This window comes from Rhinolophus sinicus, linkage group LG01 (genome assembly GCF_036562045.2).
Source record: "Rhinolophus sinicus isolate RSC01 linkage group LG01, ASM3656204v1, whole genome shotgun sequence".
Taxonomy (NCBI): domain Eukaryota; kingdom Metazoa; phylum Chordata; class Mammalia; order Chiroptera; family Rhinolophidae; genus Rhinolophus; species Rhinolophus sinicus.
This window is the reverse complement of record NC_133751.1, coordinates 25385195-25403469: the sequence shown is the minus strand read 5'-3', so window position 1 is coordinate 25403469 and position 18275 is coordinate 25385195. Positions and strand designations below refer to the sequence as shown.

At 39.6% G+C, this 18275-nt stretch overlaps 1 long non-coding RNA gene across 1 annotated transcript; it reads right to left on the bottom strand.

Annotated features, from left to right (window-relative positions):
• Nucleotides 1-475: 475 nt before the first annotated feature.
• LOC141572147 (uncharacterized) lies at nt 476-15585 on the bottom strand. Its single transcript, XR_012497326.1, has 3 exons — nt 15427-15585; nt 10900-10966; nt 476-559 (listed from the first exon to the last, which is right to left on the bottom strand). It is a non-coding gene; the product is annotated as an uncharacterized LOC141572147 (long non-coding RNA).
• Nucleotides 15586-18275: the final 2690 nt, after the last annotated feature.

The following is an 18275-nucleotide window of genomic DNA, read 5'->3' as shown; positions in this document are numbered from 1 at the left end:
GGGATCCAGGAACACTTTTCAACCTTAAACTGCTCTAAAAAATTAAAGTTTAAATACAGAGTGTATACACGTGACTTGTATTCATGTTTTGTTATTGGTATATATTATTAGAATTTTAATACAGTTTTTTCCTTTCTTAAAATGTGTATACATTTTTTTGGCACCCTCTGTATATGGTATTAGTTTCATGAATTCCGCACACCCCTTTTCCCCACCCCCACCTTTGATTACAGGTAAAAGACTGAATCCCTCAGCTTCACATTCAGAGATTTTCATTCCATAATCTGTCCCACAACTAGGTTTTTGATCTAACTTCTTTTCATTCACCAGTGTCAACACACCTGCATTTTCATGTTGCTCTGCTCTTGGCCCCTTTCTTTCTCTCCCTAAAGTCCTAGATTTAATGCCACCTTTGTTGTTTTCCCTCTCCACTCTGACACATTAGTTCCTCCCTATGGTCCCCATGTAGCATTACCTGCATGCTGGCAGTGTGGGGTTTGAATTCATTGCTCTGTATTTAGTAGAATATATTATCAGTGGCCATGTCTTTTTATGATGCCTGGAATAAAGAAGATGCTTCATAAATATATTTTGACTGAATTGAACTAAAAATTATAAGAAAGCCATTCATGAATAAAAGAGCAAAATACATCAAAGAATTCTTCTACCATCATCGTTATCATCATCATTATCAAACAAACAAGGTCATCTATGTGTATTTAAAGTGATAAAAACTGATTAAAAATGGCTGTGCAGCTGCCGTGACAGTGTTGGTGTTTAATATTTTCCCTTTTTCTTCTGGAGGAAACTTGCTAGGAACTAGAAGTGACGCTCAAGTATCTAGATGGGAAGCAGCAGCAGAGAGTCCTTGGCTGCAGAGAGTTTATGGCATTTGTTGTGTGGAGGTCATTTCCAGTAGATAAGGAACTGGCCCTGAGCAAGGGGAAAAGTACTCCCATTTCTTATTCCTCGAAGGTTTATTTGCTCCAGAATGGTTAGAACTGTCATGCAGCTTGCTATTAAAGTGCTTATTCCAAGGATTGCTTCTTCTGCTTATTTAATCCTTTTGATAGTTTTCATGAATAATGATCTTTAATGGACAGAAATATTTCCCACAACAGTTGATCTCCCTTCTCTCTTTGTGAATAAAGAGAATTATACGTAGTTTGTAATCTTTGCCTCGTTTTAACCCTTGAAGAGCTGTGTCTTCTCTAATATTTGGAAATACATAAACAGATAGCACATAACTGAAGTTAGATACAAGTAGCATTTGACTAAAACTACCATGACATTTTTTGACATTTTTGAGAAAAATATGTTTTTAAACAAAGCATGTTAAAATAGATACATTGTGAATTCAATTGCATGTTGTTTTGATTTACAGAGAATTATTAGATGTGTTTCCTGGCAATTTGTACTCATTCGTTCATTATTTATAGCCCTAGTTGTTGTCTTTTTCAGATACAATTTAATTCCCAGTGGCACTGAAACATATTTTGAATAAATCTTGGCAAGAATAAAGGCATAAACACTTGAACTTTGTTCAGTCAAAACAGCTGTATTCTTCATTTGGAAACTAGTGCACTAGAACAGCTTTGGTTTTCATACGACTCTCCTGGTTTTATAGTAGTGGTTCTTTGAAACAATAGATCAACTTAAGAGTCAAGACTTAGCTGACAGGTTTTTGGATATGTTCAAGAAGATACAGGAGCACGTTAATGCAGTGTTAGTGAGCCAGTTACTCTTTCTCATTCACAAAATTAGTTCTTGACCCACCCAACTGTGCAGCTGTTCTACAGAGATACATTCACATTTATATTTTTAAAGTAGAAAGATCTAAGAATTAAAAGTTCATATTATTTTCAAATATAATTCTTTGGGAATTTTGTTTCAAAATAATGTTTGTATTTATTTGAGGCATATACATTGAGTCAAAACGTATTAGGATAAACAACTACAACAAAAGATGTGTTGGATCATCGGCTTTAGTTATCTCAAGGGTAATTAGAGGCATAGCTAAGTTGAGAACCCAAGTGTCCGAAACGACAGTTCCCTTGTCCCTGTGTTATATCGTATTAAAGTCAGAAAACCTCTGAAAAATTGCTACCATCATTAAATCATCTATGTGATGTGGGCCCGGTTGCCAGGAAACGGCTCTCCATGTTGGTGGATCTGGGCCCAACCTGATTAGCCATAAGTAACAGCCATCACCCAACTCTGTGCCAGGAAAAGACTAAAATCACTTCTTGAAGAAAATATAACCTTCTAATAATTGTTGAAATAAGCAGTATATTTTGAAGCACACTTCTGATTTACTTTTCATTTAGGTAATCTTAGACTTAGTCCCAGTTGATGTGGCATTAAAATAGCTGCTTCTCTCTAAGCTTAATAAATATTTGTTGAATGGATATCTTTTATTTATCTTTGTAGCCTCCCAGGTGCCTTATCCGGGTACTTGCGTAGCGTAGGTGGGATAGCAACAACAGTTGAATTGCATTAGTATGGGGCTCATGCCCTTTCTTTTCCTTTTTCCCTTTCTCATGTCCCCTCCTTATCTTTCCACATCTCTTTCTTCACCTCCTCATTCCTCCTTTTTTTTAAATAAGAAATTATATTCCCAAAGCCAATCAGCTAATTACCCTAAAATTTAGCTTCTTTTGATTTTCCCAGCAGTTTCACAGGGTTAGAATATATCACGGTGGGCAATTTTTAAGAAAATGTCTGTTAGCCCTTATGAAGCTCAGCTTTATATAAATCTTTATATAAATTATAAAGTTATACATACATTTATATAATCTTTATATAAATCTATAACATTAAGATTTTGATCCTGCAATGTCATAGGTGCAATTAATAGAAATCAGCTATCATGGCCAATTTCTAGCTCATTTGGTTACTTCAAGCTACCAGTTAAGTAAATAGTAAATAGATGAGACCAGTTACATCTGCTCTCCCTTTGCATGTCCAGAAGTCTAGGGAGGAGAATGCAGGAAACTATTTCCTGCTTAGCCAGGGGAGAGATTGGTGTAGGCCTTATTCCATATCACATAGCACTGACTGATGACAACGTGAGCTGCTGGAAATGCTCTACTTGTATTCCTAGGTAGGTTCAGAGACTGATGACTTGTAGAAATCCCACAAGACTGAAGCCAGAGATTTGCACCTATACGTGCTTCTGATACACGGTCCAGGAAATAGTTGTGGGTTGAGTGGCTGAACAGGGATTTAAAAGGCATGCCCACGAGATAGTGTAGGAGAAATATGAATAGTTTTAGACTATGCTCTCCATGTCTGTTGTTTGCAGTTTTCTAAAATCAACTATGGCCTTGAGGACTCTGCAGACAATAATGCTTTATATTATCACAGTGCTTTGTACTTTATGTATCACCTCGTCATTCAATTTCTTTTTTAATCTTCCCTAAAACCATAGGAGGAGAGGTGATGTTTTCACATAAAGAGCACACAGATATGAGGTTTATATGTTTTACTAAATGCTCTCTAGGAATTTTGACTATTTGGTATCATAAGGCCTTAAGAAATTGGGGGTCACCATGACACACACACACACCCTTCACAGGTGAAAAAGAATTCTTATTTATGAACTACAAAAAGGATGCCTTTAAGGTTTGTTCTCCCCAGACAGGCAGGGTGATCTAGTGAGAAAGTATGGATTTGGAGTTTTGAATCTGGTTCTACCACATGTTAACAATGTAATCTTGGATTAGTTATTAATCTCACTGAATCTCATTTTCTTACCTAATAACCATAAACATTTTCCATACAATTACTGTTAGGACTATATGAAATAATGTAGATTAGATGCCTGGGATGCAATAGGCATTAGTAAAGTCAATTTCTTGCCCAAATTACTCTGTACCACTGCACAGACTATCTTTCCAATCCCTTCATTAATAAATGATGCCCTTTGAGAGATAATCAGCTAACAATGCAGTCTGTAGCCTTTGGGAAAGAGAAAAGTAACTGGTCCATGCCAAAACCAAACCTGGAGCTCTGATCTCACGAGCACACAGCAAGGAAGGCTAATCAGTCGCAGATTTGGGATGGCTCACCATTTGGGCACTTGAGGGAAGTCTTGGGACTCATCTATTTTCCTTATGTCTCTGAAAAACTGGTGTGCTGAGACCCCTCTACACATGCAGATCTATTGTTATTCCAGTATAAGTGTGCCTCAGTCTACTCACTGAGTGCCCACAGAACAAACTTAAGCCATTAAACAAGTTGAACAGCTATGGCACACACTAGATTCTATCTTGAGTCTTGTCTTGCTGATTAAAAACTCTCACACTGAGGTAGAGGTTTGATTGGAGAAAGAACTTACATAAATTTAAGAAAGTTCAATAGAAAATCCTTGCCTATAATTCATTGATGTCCACAAGGTATTGTGTGTGGGTGAACTTCCAATCATCAGTGAAACTATAACAGTGGGATTACTGAGTGATGGGATTAATTGCGATTTTTCATCTTTCCTTCTGTGTGCTTCTCTGTATTTTTTCAATAAAAAATATGACTTTGTCTGCTTTTGTGTTGTTTTTTTATTTATAACCTACATATGAGTTAAATCATATGATACAGACAACAGAATGGCGGTTACCAGAGGGGAAAGGGGGAGAAGGGAGAATGAAGAGGGGAAAGAGGTCAAATAAATGGTGGTGGATGTAGACTGTATTTTGGGTGCTGAGCACACAATGGAGTATACGGATCTTGTATTATAAACTTGTACACCTGAAACTTACATAATGTTATTAACCAATGTCACCCCAATAAACCTAATTTAAAAAATACATGATGAGGTAAGGGCAGTCAATTAATCAGTCTATCCATTAATTAATACATGTAGGAAAGAAATACTATTTTAAGAATTGTCATCCAGGGTCTCTGGTCCCACTCTTGGCAAGTGGACACAGCATATGGTGAGGCCAAAAAGGAACCCCAACGGAGCTATAGATAGGGGAGTCATACCTCTATATTCTCACTGTTGCCTGAGTTGGAGACACAGAACATAAGAGACGCAATCTGCCGTCCTCGTTTCTGCCGCCAAACAACCAACCCCCTTGCCAGCCTAGCCACGTTATATTAGTGGCTAATGGCTAACTGGTAACAGCTGATGGCCACCCAGCCAGAGTGGATGGCCATCTGATTACAGCTGATGGCCATCTAATAACCCAACCAGCACCTTTCCACGTGAGGCTGAGAGCCTGGAAACTGTTCTCTGGGACTCTGTCCCCACACGAATTCTTTGGGGATAGAATGAAAATACATTCACTGAAGTAGGAATTGCTTTTGACAGAGAGCAAGTGCTTTTGTTCATCTATGTTCTGGGGTTTTTCTGCTCCTAAGTTAGGTTTTCTTTTCCTGAAGCAGCTCTTTCTGCCCATCCATGGATCTCATCAGCACAATCTGTAGGATTTGTATGCAGCTGGCTTTCCCTGTTTTTACTTTTGAATGGGTAGCTTATTTCTTCCCAGCAGTTCTTTATTTTTTTCTGATTGACCCAAAATGGGTGCAGATGTGGTAAGCACATGCTGGAAGTTGTTGAATAGTATTTTCACCCTGAAGAAAGGCCTGACATAAGCAGTTTCAGATTGTGTGAATTCTTGATTTTGCAGTGGCCTTCCAACACTGGTTCTGTTGCCAGTGATAACAGAAACCAGGGCAAGACCCTGGGGGGCGGGGGGTAAAACCACAGATCTACTTGGTTTTCAAGAATTGATGACCTCATGTGTTCCTTGGCATATGATCTTGTGAAGTGCAGAGGTGTAAAATAATGTTTTGATTTTCAAAATTGGTAGTAGGGCTAAATTAGAGTGTATGGTAATTTCCCCATATTTTTCAGTGCATACTTGTAGTAGCCAACTTCTGTTATTTGTGTATTTACAACAAAGATAATGCTTTGTGCTAATTCTAAGTCCTGAGTATTTGTTTGGTTCTTTCTAATGCCATTCTGTTAGCTGCATGGTGTGTTGAAGAGCCATTAAACTGGGAATCAAAAGTCTGCATTTTCCCTTTTGTTTTGTGAAAGGAGTGTATATTGCAAATATATATTTACTGAATAAGGATAATGTTAACATCTACCTAAATCTTATGCATAATTTCTAACCATATTACTCATAAATTGTTTTTTAATACTTACATAAAACATGTTTTTATATAGCGTTAGCTCGAATATATATATGAAGTTTTTGTGTTTCCACAAATGGATTTTTTTATCTGTGGAAATGTAAGACTTCTTTCTTGACAGAAGGAATTGATAGAATTAGTATATTTCCTTGTATCTCTAAACATCCAAGGACTAGATTAATACACTCATTCATTCACTTATTTAACAAAAATGTATCAAGTGCTCACCACATACCAGATACCTTGCCAGGGGTCAGGGATACAATAAACCAATTAGAGAAACATAGTTCCTGCTATCATTTTGTCTGCAGGTGGGTGTGGAGATGAACAAATAAGCAATTGCTGTAAGAACACATTGGAGGAAAAGCTGAACCTAGCTTTCGGGGTCCGATAAGGGATTCTGAGGGGAAGGGAGATTTGAAAAATGAATAGAGGTTTTACAAGTGTTTGAGTGTGTCAAGAAAGGGAAAGAGAGTGTGCATGTGTTTGTATAAGAAGGCAGAGATGACAAATAGAAGATGATAGATAGATAGATGCTAGATAAATAATAGTGCAAGAGAGCTTGATAGCTAATGGCTTAAGTCTACATTTGTAATGAATTAAAATAACAATAAAAGCTGGTGGAAACTCACCCCTCCATCATCATTAGACTCTTACAAGCTTACTGGCTGGTTCCAAGGTTTGCTTTCTTGGAACACTTAAAGAGAATTTAATAAATTTCCCCTTAGGGGGAGGAGAAAGTTAATAGACCAATAAAAAGGCCTAATTTACCTCCCAGGATTCTATTACTCAGAGTTAAAATGGGGCAATTAAGATGCAGATGTCATGTTTAAAAGCTAGAGAGTTACTCCGTGCAATTCCAAAAGACCAATCCTCCAGAAAGCACTAGAATTCCTTAAAGGCACTGAAACTTTACTTTCTCACGAACCTCACACCTTCGTTTCAGGTAAAATGAAATGAAAACTAGTCATGCCGATTCTGTTTTTCATTCTCAGGCACGGTCTTCAATGTGGTAGATTGTTTGGTTTTACTGGTGCCAGGATGAAATTCATGTTGTAGGAGGAAAACCAGATGATCTTTCTGAAATACATCTAAATTTCTTGCCAGCTTCAAACGAATGAGTCATATTGACCTCATCCTAGGGAGCCACGTTCTAAGCTAAATTCCTAATCCTTCAATGATCCTTATTGATTCTTTGGCCTATTTTCCTAATTTTTTTGTTTGTACTGTCACGCAATGTCTTTTCTCCTACACCTCAGAGCCCAAGCGGACCTCTTGGTGAAATTGGAACTGGTTCTGGCTGTCATGATGTTTGCTTAGCATTTTACAGAAAGATTCAATCCAGTTTCAAAACACCCTGGTTTGGGAAGGTTCTGAAGTTCTGTAAGAGCTTTAAGATGCTTACATTTAACTCAAGGACTGGGACATGAATTAATGTACATTATTCAAAAGACAGAGGATGCCTCCAAGTGGTCCTTCAAACTTGGGATTTATTCACTCCTTCAAGAGATATTTACCAAACATCTGCTATGCACCACTCTTCTAGGTGTTGCGGTATGACTGAAAGCCTAGATACACCTGATTCTGAGTCAGAATTCCAGTATCATGAGACAACGTTCATTGATCTTTCAAACATGGGTGAAACGATCCGAATCCTGGCTCTGCCACTCAGTTGCTAAGTGGAGCAGGGAGCTGATTTATGAGCTCTGGTCTCTTACAATTCACCTGCCAGGGTCAGCCAATCCGTGGGCAGCCTGGTATATTCCCCTCAGGAGTCTCTTCATGAACTACTCTTACTTCAGGCCTGAGCTTTAGCATGACTTCCTCCAGAAGCCATCCTTGACAGCTTTGCACTGCCTCTACTATGGCCTTTACTATGATTTGTCCATGAAAGATGTTTAATTTATCATCTGTCTCCGTGTTAGAGTCTAAGCTTCAGGAGGGCAGGTTATGTGTCTGTCATGCGGGGCATCCGGCGGGGTCTCTGCTCCCGCTCCCCATACAAGAACGCAGGACATGGTGAGGCCAAAAAGGAACACCCACGGAGCCATAGGTAGGGGAGTCATACCACTATATTCTTGCTGGCGGCACTATACTCTCACTGGAGGCTGGATCCACACTGTCCGCAAACCGCCATCCACGCTTGCCAGCCCAGCCGCCATCTTCTTGCTAGCCCCCATTCTTCCTCTCTTCCCTCTTGTAGCCACAGCAGTTATATTGTGGCCAATGGCTCACTGGTTACAGCTGACGGCCAACTAGCCACAGCTGATGGCCATGCAATCACAGTTGGCCATTTACTACCTGAGCCAGCACCTATCTATGTGAGGCCGAGAGCCTGGAAACTACTCTCTGGGGCTCCGCCCCCACAGTGTCTGTTCTGCTTTCTGATGTAGCTACAATGTTTAGCAGAGTCCATTTATGGCTACTGAACACATAAATGAAAGTATGTCTCCATCCTTACATGCCTGCTAAGAGGAGTTTGAAAGGAGATGAGAAGGGAGCATATGTACTTTGTCTGTATTGTTTGCTGTACGCTTATACACAAGTGATTGCATTTAAACCTCATGATCACACTAAGTGGAAGAAGTCACAGGAAATTTGAGTCCTGTCTCTTGAGGAAAACGAGGTTCAGAGAGTAAAGTCACTTGTCTGTGTTTGTATGGCTAGAAATTGAGAGGACTCGAACTGGAACCCAACTTAGTTTGATGCCAAATCCTTTGTTCTTTCCATGAAATCACAGTGTTCCTTGGTCCTGAGAAACTATTCTGGAACTTACAATGACAATAGGATTAAGAGTCTTCTGGAATTTGATTTCTATGAGTGTCTTTTCATATAGTCTATTTTTCATTTCTATCTGCTGCTTTGCTCTTATCAAATAAAAATAAACAGCAGCTGCTACTGGTGCTGTTGATTGGGGTTTCTGTTTGAAAATGAAATCTTGGGCATCTGTTCTCCCGTTATAATTTAATGTGAAAAGAAAATCTATTTTTTAAAAATTTTTAAATGAACTTTCTAATTAAATTTATTTAAAGTTACTTTTTAAAGGTAATGCATCCATGTGCATCCATATGGTAAAAATGTACACAATACAAAAAGGTATTTCTTTTTTAACACATGGTAGCTTACTCTGTGTGTCTCTGTGTACCTTGCTTTTTCACCGAATAATAGGGCTTTCTAGTCACTCTATATCGGTACATAAAGAGACCTATTTCATTATTTTAATGTTTATATGTAATTTCATTTTATTTGTAACACATAAATGGCACATATAATAATATAACCACAGAAAAAGTGATCTAATATCAAAAGTTACAATGTTTATCTGGTGAGCACAAGACTAAGTATTAGTTTAACAATATAGGTTAAATCAAGCAATGTGGCTAGTAAAAACAGATAGAATAGGAAAAGACAGACTATTTTTATATTAAAGCAATAAAAGTTTTTTTTTTCTTTTTAAAGTTGCATTGCTTTTATTTTAATTATTTGTGGTCAAGTATCACTTAGAATCAGAAAGTTTTAGAGCTAAGAGTGAGTTTAGGGATCACTTAGTGCAGTAATTTTAAAGAACTCCTGTGTGTGTGTGCGTGCGTGTAAGTTTTCTTGAAGAGTGAGCTTATACAGAGGCATAATGATGTCTGATTTATTGAACACTTACTATGGGCCTGTAATATTATGAGCATTTTACATTATTATCTTATTGCTTATAATAATTTTAGAGATAGGTACCAATATCATATTTATTTACACGTGAGAAACAGAAATGCAAACTTTTTTTCTGATCCTAAATCCTATGCTCATAACTGTGGTATACTATTTTGTCTACCCGATATAAACTGGCTGAACTCCAGAAATGGTCTCATAGCCTACCTCCTTAGCTCCAATATTTAACCCTGAAAGTCCTCCAAACTTTTAGGATGTTTCAGAACATGTTTTTAAAATCCTCACTAAGTCCATGCCCTGGGTTAATAATCAGCCACTACTCACTGGTATAGTTGTACCAATTTTGAAAATATTAAAGTACTTCTGACTGTTCAGTAAATAATCCTGCGAGATCTAACTACTCTCTAAGACATGCTGGCTGTTATGGGCTGAATTGTGTCATCCCCAAAATTTATATGTTGCAGTCCCAATCCCTAGGACCTCAGAATGTACCTGTATTTGGAGTTAAAATCTTTGAAGAGGTAATTACATTAAACAGGGGTAGTTACAGTGGGACCCTAATCCCATTTGACTAAAGTCATTAGAAGAAGAGACAGAGCCAGTGTAGCTCTCTGTCCTTCCACGCATGCTCAGAGGAAAGGCCGTGTGAGGTCACAGAAGACTTGCTATCTGCAGGCCATGGAGAGAGGCCTCAGAAGAAACCAAATGTGCTGACACCTAGACCTTGCAATTCCAGCCTCCAGAAATGTGAGAAAATAGAATTCTGTTGTCTTAGCCACCGAGTGTGTGGTGTTTTGCTAATGGCAGCCTATACAGACTAATAGAGTAGTCCGCCTCATCAACTGGAAACTACAGAGTTAATGCCTGGCACACAACAGAGGTCCTCTCTCAGGGATATTGCTCTGGTTGGTTGCTCCGTGTGACTGTCCCCTAGTAATGGACACTTTGCTTGTTTCTCACAAACTATGGTACGATAAATTTTCTTTGTCTTTGTTCATCTATAGTTTAGTATGCATTTCTAGAAATGGTTAACTTAGAAAATAGCTACATGTATTTTAACTTTCTTCATAATTTTTTAAAAATTCACCTGGGCAAAGTTACCTTTGTGGAAGATTCTAGTGTACTGGTTGAGTTCATTCTCACTTCTTGACGTGAACAGCGACCTCACCTTTGAAGGAAAACAAAAATATTTCAAAGGAGAAAATATTTCAAATGCATTAGGGAGAAGAAGTTTGAAATATTCCATCACCTGATAAATGAAACCCAATGCCACAAAGGGAAGACATGTCTAAGCAGCTCTGACAATGGCTTTGGGTGTGAGTAAGGCCCCAGAGCACCACTGCTGAGAATGGAGACTTCCAATAATGCCTTTTCCCTCAGGCATCCTTTGCCCACAAAACTTATCCATGATGACAGTTTACATTATGTTCATTCCTTCAGGAAAAATTACTGTGCCTCCATGTGGAAGTTTTCTCATTCCAAAGAAGCAGGACCATCCATCATATCAATGTGATACGGTTTTGCCAGATGCCAGATGAATTAGCAAATGGTATTCAACATACGCATTCGTCAGTTCTGACTAGTGCTTAAATAAAACCATAAGGACATATCCTTGGAAAATACTCGGGGACTTTGAACATATTTTAAAAATTGTCCAGACAGATATATGATGCTCTCAGTCACTTAAAAAGTTTAGAATGAAAATAGTGTTTGTCAAAAGCTAGTTCTCTTAAATATAAATTGAAAAAGGCCAGAGGCGGAAATTCTTACACTTGAACATGCATCAGAATCACCTGAAGGTTTGTTAAGACACAGATTACTGGACTGGACCCTAAAATGTTGGACTCGGTAAGTATAGAATGAGACCCTGGTTCTGCATTTCTAACAACTTTTCAGGTGACAGGGATGGATGCTCCTGGTCTGGAAAGCACACTTTGAGGATTGCTATTGTTGACAAGTCTTTTACAAAATGTAAGGCACGTGTGAGTCACCAGGGATCTTTGTAAAATGCACATTTGGGTCCAGGAGGGGCTCAAGAGTCTGCATTTTGACCAGCTCCCAGGGATGCTGATGCTGCCTGCCCGTGGACCACACTTGGGGCATCAAGGTTCTGTACATTGTACAACACATTTTAGTTGACAGATAAGTTTGGGGGTTTCCTCATTAAAAGACAAAGGAAATTAAAGAAATGTGTAGATGTCACCCACTCCCTTCCAGTTTCTCTGTCAACTGTCAATGAACACTTTGAAACTGATTGCCAGGCCTTTTCATATACCCCAGGAAACTTAATTAATGCGACCCATTCTTTCCACCTCGCAATACTACTGAAACCTAGTTTGATAGCTTTTCAATGACATGCCAATGAACAGAAACTGGGCACGGAACATTTTTGGATATTGAGACCACAGAGATTCTGAAACCCAAGTTTCAGAGCATGTAAGTAATTTACTTAAGACACAGAGCCCAGGTCCAATATGCTACTTCCGTTTCCATTGCTTAGGAAGGCAATATGGTGGGGATGGAGTATAAGGCTGGAAAAGGGAGGGAAAGAGATACCTGGATGTTCTGGTGATACTGACAGCCTTCTAGGAATAGGGTGAGGTGATTCCCCATATACCTAAATTCCCTAGCTCAGTGTTTTGGATTAAGAAATCAGAAGCCTCTCTGTTTCAAAGCCTTGAGGAAGGACTTCAGACTTCAGCCATCAAATTCCAGGATCCATTCCTGTTCCCTACTCCACGCATACTAGTTTACATCAGTTCATATTGGGGTCAGTATGTTCTGGGAGATTGAATCACACAGTTGAAAAGAAACTTAAGAATTTTCCAAGGCGTTTTCTCCTCTGAGACTGTGGTTCAGCACTAATAAAACTCACAAGAGGAAAGTTCATAACCCATCTCTAAGATAACATTTGCTAGATATCAGAACACTTGCACCCCAAATATAAGACTCCTCTGACTAGTAATAAGACTTTGAAAATGAATAAGAAGTTTGATGAGCATGGAATCAATTACAGCAGGAGAAGATGAGAGGTTTTGTGAGACATTTCACACAAATATGGAAAAATCTGAGCACTAACTTGTTCCCCTATTAAATACTGTAACTGTTGGCTCTAGATATTCTGAGCTGGCTTTAGATTCAAGCATTTTATCTATTGTAGTCAGTTCTCCTGCTCAGACCACATGTCACAAATTTTGATTTTGGAAAATGTAGTTGACATAACTAGAGAGTTCACTTTTCCTGGGGCTGGCATCTCTTTGTCCCCGGAGAGTCTCTCTCTGTCCCCTGGAGAGGGCACAGTGATGAACTCTGTCCACCCAGCTCTCCTGGCTCTGGGCTCTGTGCTGGTCTCGAGAAAGAGCATTCTAGGCAGAAAGAGTCAGTGGTAGAAAAGTCCTAAGTCCAGAAGAAACCCCATCTATTCCAGGAAGCGAAAGAAGTCCAGGGAATCTGAGAGCGAGGAGACCTATAGTAACAATGGGAAGAGATAAGTGATAAAAGATAAGACAGTATAAATTGCTTTGGAAGGAGGGGCATGTGTAACTAAGTGAAGAGATAGGGGACTGTGGGGCTCTGTCCTGGGAGCATTCAAAGAGGAGGTGGCTTTTGCAAATGGCCTTTACAAACAGGAGCCTTAAAGCAATCATTCATGTAGGGTGCTTCTGGGACACTTACCTAAGGAGACTGGAGCCAATGAGTGGAAGGGATGGGAGTCGGGGGGAGGAGAGCAGAGGTGATGGTTGCGGGGATGCTGCCTAAAGGGTTCTTATAATTTTATCCATCACCATGATGAAAACGTCCAAAATAATTTATACACCTAGAGATGCCACTTTCTAAAACATTTACACAATTAGATATATTTTGGCTCAATCCTTTCCTGAGTGATCACAAATTCCAATTTAGTAAGGTCTGCATTTACGAAATTTTCATGTAGTCATACCCTTTGTCAAGCAAATTGAGACCTATGTCAAAAGCAGCTTTTTCCTTATTAAGCTCATCTGTTCTTTTATGGGTCTTTAAAAATATACATTTATGTGTGTGTTGTGCACTTTTTCTTTATAATGGAGGTGTTAGGGATAAGGAATAAGCGTGAATTTAATCATCTTGCTTGGTCCTTCCTGCTAAGGACTGTGGGTTCTCTAGAAATGTAATTTACTTGTGGCTAGAAATAATTCAATAATATTAGCACTTAAAAATAAAAAAGGAATTTCATACAATTTGGGTTTAAAAATCAGAAATATTCTTCTAGTAATGTGTGTGTGTGTGTGTGTGTGTGTGTGTGAGAGAGAGAGAGAGAGAGAGAGAGAGAGAGTTGTTCTGATATTTTAAGACAACAAATGGTCCAGATATGCTCATGGTTTGAGCACCACCATTGCCTCAGGATCTTACTGTTCCTCTTTTTTAGATCTTCAGCCCATCTGGGGCTTTATGGGTAAAAAAGATGTATCACCTACATTTCATTTATCATTTAGTATAATTTCATGTATCATTTAGTATCACCCTAAGCCAGCTGATATTTAAACTTCTCTTTCATATTCTGAGAAAAATGTGATTCTAGCTTTTAAAATCCTGCCTGAGTCTGTCTCTACCCCTGTAAGTGGAACCAACAACAAAGCTAGTGCTGTCTGTTGCTAGCTCTGAAAAACACAGGTGAGGGCATTATGAAATAGGTTTTATAATTACTTAAAAATGCATTCACCTGTGCTTCTTTGCCTCACTAAACAGTCCCCCCAGAAGTTTGTTTTTAACTGAGAGGATTTCAAAGCTTGGTGTTTTCGAGAATTGCAGTAGTGTTTTTGTTCTTTAAAATAAATTACATTCATATGCATAAGCTAAGGTTAGAAAAGAATATAATATTTTCTCTCATGCTTTGTCTTTTAATAGAAAGATTAGAATAATAACACTTCAAATTGAACTCAGATAGCATCTTTTACCAATTTTAAAAAAACACACATATTTCCTGTTCTATCTTTTCTGTACACATTTAAATTACTTTTAAAATTCTAAAAGCACTATGTTCCCCAGAGGTTCCCTTCATGGAGGACAGAGCATTTTGCAGTTAACCCTGCGTAGTGGCTGAAATGGTTCAAAGCAATTTGTCCAAGGGTGCACCTGAATTAATGCAGTAAGTGGATTGTATATTATGTTACTTTTTAAAATTCAAGACACACTACAACCTTTTCAGTTATTCAGTGTCAGCATTAAAGTATAAGTGGTGTAAATGATGGGACATGCATTTTGGGAAGAGATGCGGAGAGACACTCCTTCCCATCCCCTCCCCTTTTCTCTCTCCTCAGGGTCCAAAACTTTTCTGTTGGAAAGACTGTGTGTCTAGAAGTGTGATAGTAGAATGCAAATACCTATGTCAAAGGTTAAATGCAGAGCAATGATTCATCTATGATTCCTCTCTGGAAATGTATTCATCAGATTACTTAGCCAAGCACTTGGGGTTGGGGGATAATATTTACAAATATTTTATTGATGAAAATAGTAAAGAAGAGAGAAAAGCCCTGGTTTTCTTGCCAGATTTCACGCCCCCTCCCCCCCCAATGTATGTAAGGGGCTGGGAAAGTTTAAAGGGGAAAAGGGGTTGCTTAAGTAACCAGTAGAAGGATGAAGCCTCCTGACCTGTCTTTGGATTCCTCCTGAGGCTCTCTTTCTACCTCTGCACAGGTTACCCTTTCTGGCCTCCACCCCGGCCTCTTCATGAAATTCTTCTTATCTTCAAGTCTAAGGTCAAATGTTGCTTGTTTCCAAAATTCTTCTCTGACCTTGATTCCTTTTCTTCCCTCATGCTTTCTTCTCTGTTTCCAGTGCGTCTCTGTTACTGTTAGCTCCCCTTACAATGTTGTGTTTGGTTGTCTCCCTTGCCAGACAGCTCTTCAGTAGCTGTGACGACGCGTCCTTTATTCTTTGGAGGACCCGGCATAGTTATTCAATAAATGCAGAATAAATGCATTTCAGCTCAGCTTTTGTGTGTTTCCTGACTTGTTTATCTCCTATAAACATTGCTAGATGATCTTCCATTTCAATGCCTTTAATTAAAAAAAATCGTAGTCATCACTATTTTTTTTCCTATGAGTTCCCCACATCTTTATAAAATGGAAACTGCATGTGCAGACTCTAATGTTATAGTCATCATGGTTCACCTGCTCTCTGATCAACACCACCCCATTCACCTTCCCCATCTCATTCAGAATGGGTAACTGACAGTTATTCCCTGCTTGACAGAGGGAAGGCAGCTACCAGCGTAACGCCCCCAACTCCTAACCTACCAGGAGTGGTCCCCCTTCCCTCTTCCTTTACTAGAGATTCCTTCTTCAACATGCTCTTCTACATATTATTTATTCTATATCCTTTGAGAGATTGTTCGATTACGTTTCTCTTCTTTTCCGTATTTTCAACAACTCCAATGACTCCTTCTCTACAGCATGCAAATATACCCAAATCTCTTTAAGTAATAATAATAAAAAACCCTGTCTTGATCAGAAGTGTTCCCAGATCTCTGTTCTTCTTCCATTTCTATTCAATAAAAAATAATAATTACTGTCAATCTTAATCTCATATTTCCTTCACTCCTAAACTATTGGATCAACCATGCTCAGTACCAAAGCCAATGTTCTTTTCAGCCTTGAATCTCACTTTTACCCTCTGCTGCATTTAACTCTGTTGGCCATAGCCAATTTTTTAAACTTTCTGATTATTTCTACCCTCACCTGGTCTCTTTCTGATTTTCCATTTACATCTCCAGCCAGTCTTTTGAGCCTTTTCTCTGAGCCTCTCCTTTTCTACTTGCTGCTTAAATGTTAGTATTTTCCAAGGTCCTACACCTGGCTTGCTTCTCTTCTCACTTTACACTCTCTCCAAGGTTAATTGCTTCATACACATAAGATCCACTACCAACCATGCTGAAAGGCTCTCAAATATTGATGTTCAATCCAGGTAAAACTCTGCATTCCCAGGCGCCCTGGCAGTCTGGAACTGGCAGTCATCTTGACTTTTTTCCTTCCTCTCAGTCCTACAAATAAAAGTTTCCAACCAATTAGGAGATGGAAGCTGAAGCTGAATAGCTTTCTTCGCCCTGTTTTCCCCAGGCGGTGGATCAGGTTAAGAGCAGTGCCCTGCACTCCCTTGTGGGAGAAACATGGCTGGAAACTGATCAGGTGCAGGAGTGTTGGGTTTGACCTGGCCCTGGTGAGGAGGGTGTACGTGGGGGAGAGGTTTTCAGGACGTGTTCTTTCCTCCCAGGGAGTCCCCTTATGTCAGCCACGTCATCTCCTCTCCTGTCCTCTCCCTTCCAGTCTTCCCTTTCCTTCCTTTACCCCCTTCCTGTTCATAGTATGGTCTCTCTCTGTATTGGAGAAACACTTACATTTTTGGATGGACTAGACAAAGAAGGTCTTTCATTCTGCTTTTATTGTAGAGTTCTGTGGGGGCGGAGCCCCAGAGAGTAGTTTCCAGGCTCTCGGCCTCACATAGACAGGTGCTGGCTCAGGTAGTAAATGGCCAACTGTGATTGCATGGCCATCAGCTGTGGCTAGTTGGCCGTCAGCTGTAACCAGTGAGCCATTGGCCACAATATAACTGCTGTGGCTACGAGGAGGAAGGGGGAAGAGAGAGAAGGAAGATGGGGGCTAGCAAGAAGATGGCGGCTGGGCTGGCAAGTGTGGATGGCGGTTTGCGGACAGTGTGGATCCAGCCTCCAGTGAGAGTATAGTGCCGCCAGAGAGAATATAGTGGTATGACTCCCCCATCTATGGCTCCATGGGTGTTCCTTTTTGGCCTCACCATATCCTGCGTTCTTGTATGGGGAGTGGGAGCAGAGACCCCGCCAGACACCCTGCACGACAAGTTCCAAGGTTGAATTTGCTTAGTAAGAGGAACTCCTCGTGGAAACAAGGAACTCATAAGACCTCCCTATTGGACTCTTGCGTCAAAAGCCTCAGATAGAAATAAAAGGGGTCATTTTTACTTTGCTTTGTTCTCTGTGTATATATCTGCTTTTGGAGAACCGTGGGGAGAGGTAGGTAGCGCAAAACAGGATTCAATTATACATAGACCTCTGGTCAATATGGTCAACGTAATTTTAATGTGATTATCTTTCCTCTTTCACCAGCAGCCACCAACTGTTTGGACTCTACCTTCTATTTCAAGAGCCTGTCTCTGTGGTTAGATTGCAAAAATGACCACAATTTTTGTAGCCCTCCCGTCACGAAGCACAGTCTCTTTCTCTGTTCCTTGGATCTGGGCTGACCTGTGACTTGCTTTGGCTCAGAGAATGAGGCTGATGCTACAATGTGTGCATTCTGGGGCCTCAACAGCCTTTTCACATTTCTTCTTGATCTCTCAGAGCCCTGCCTCCACCACATGACCAATTCCTAGTCAGCCTGTGGAAGGAAAGAAACGACAGGGATCAGAGAGAAGTTGTCACAGCGGAGCCACTTTAGCTCAGCCAGCTCTCAGCAGACCAACTAGCT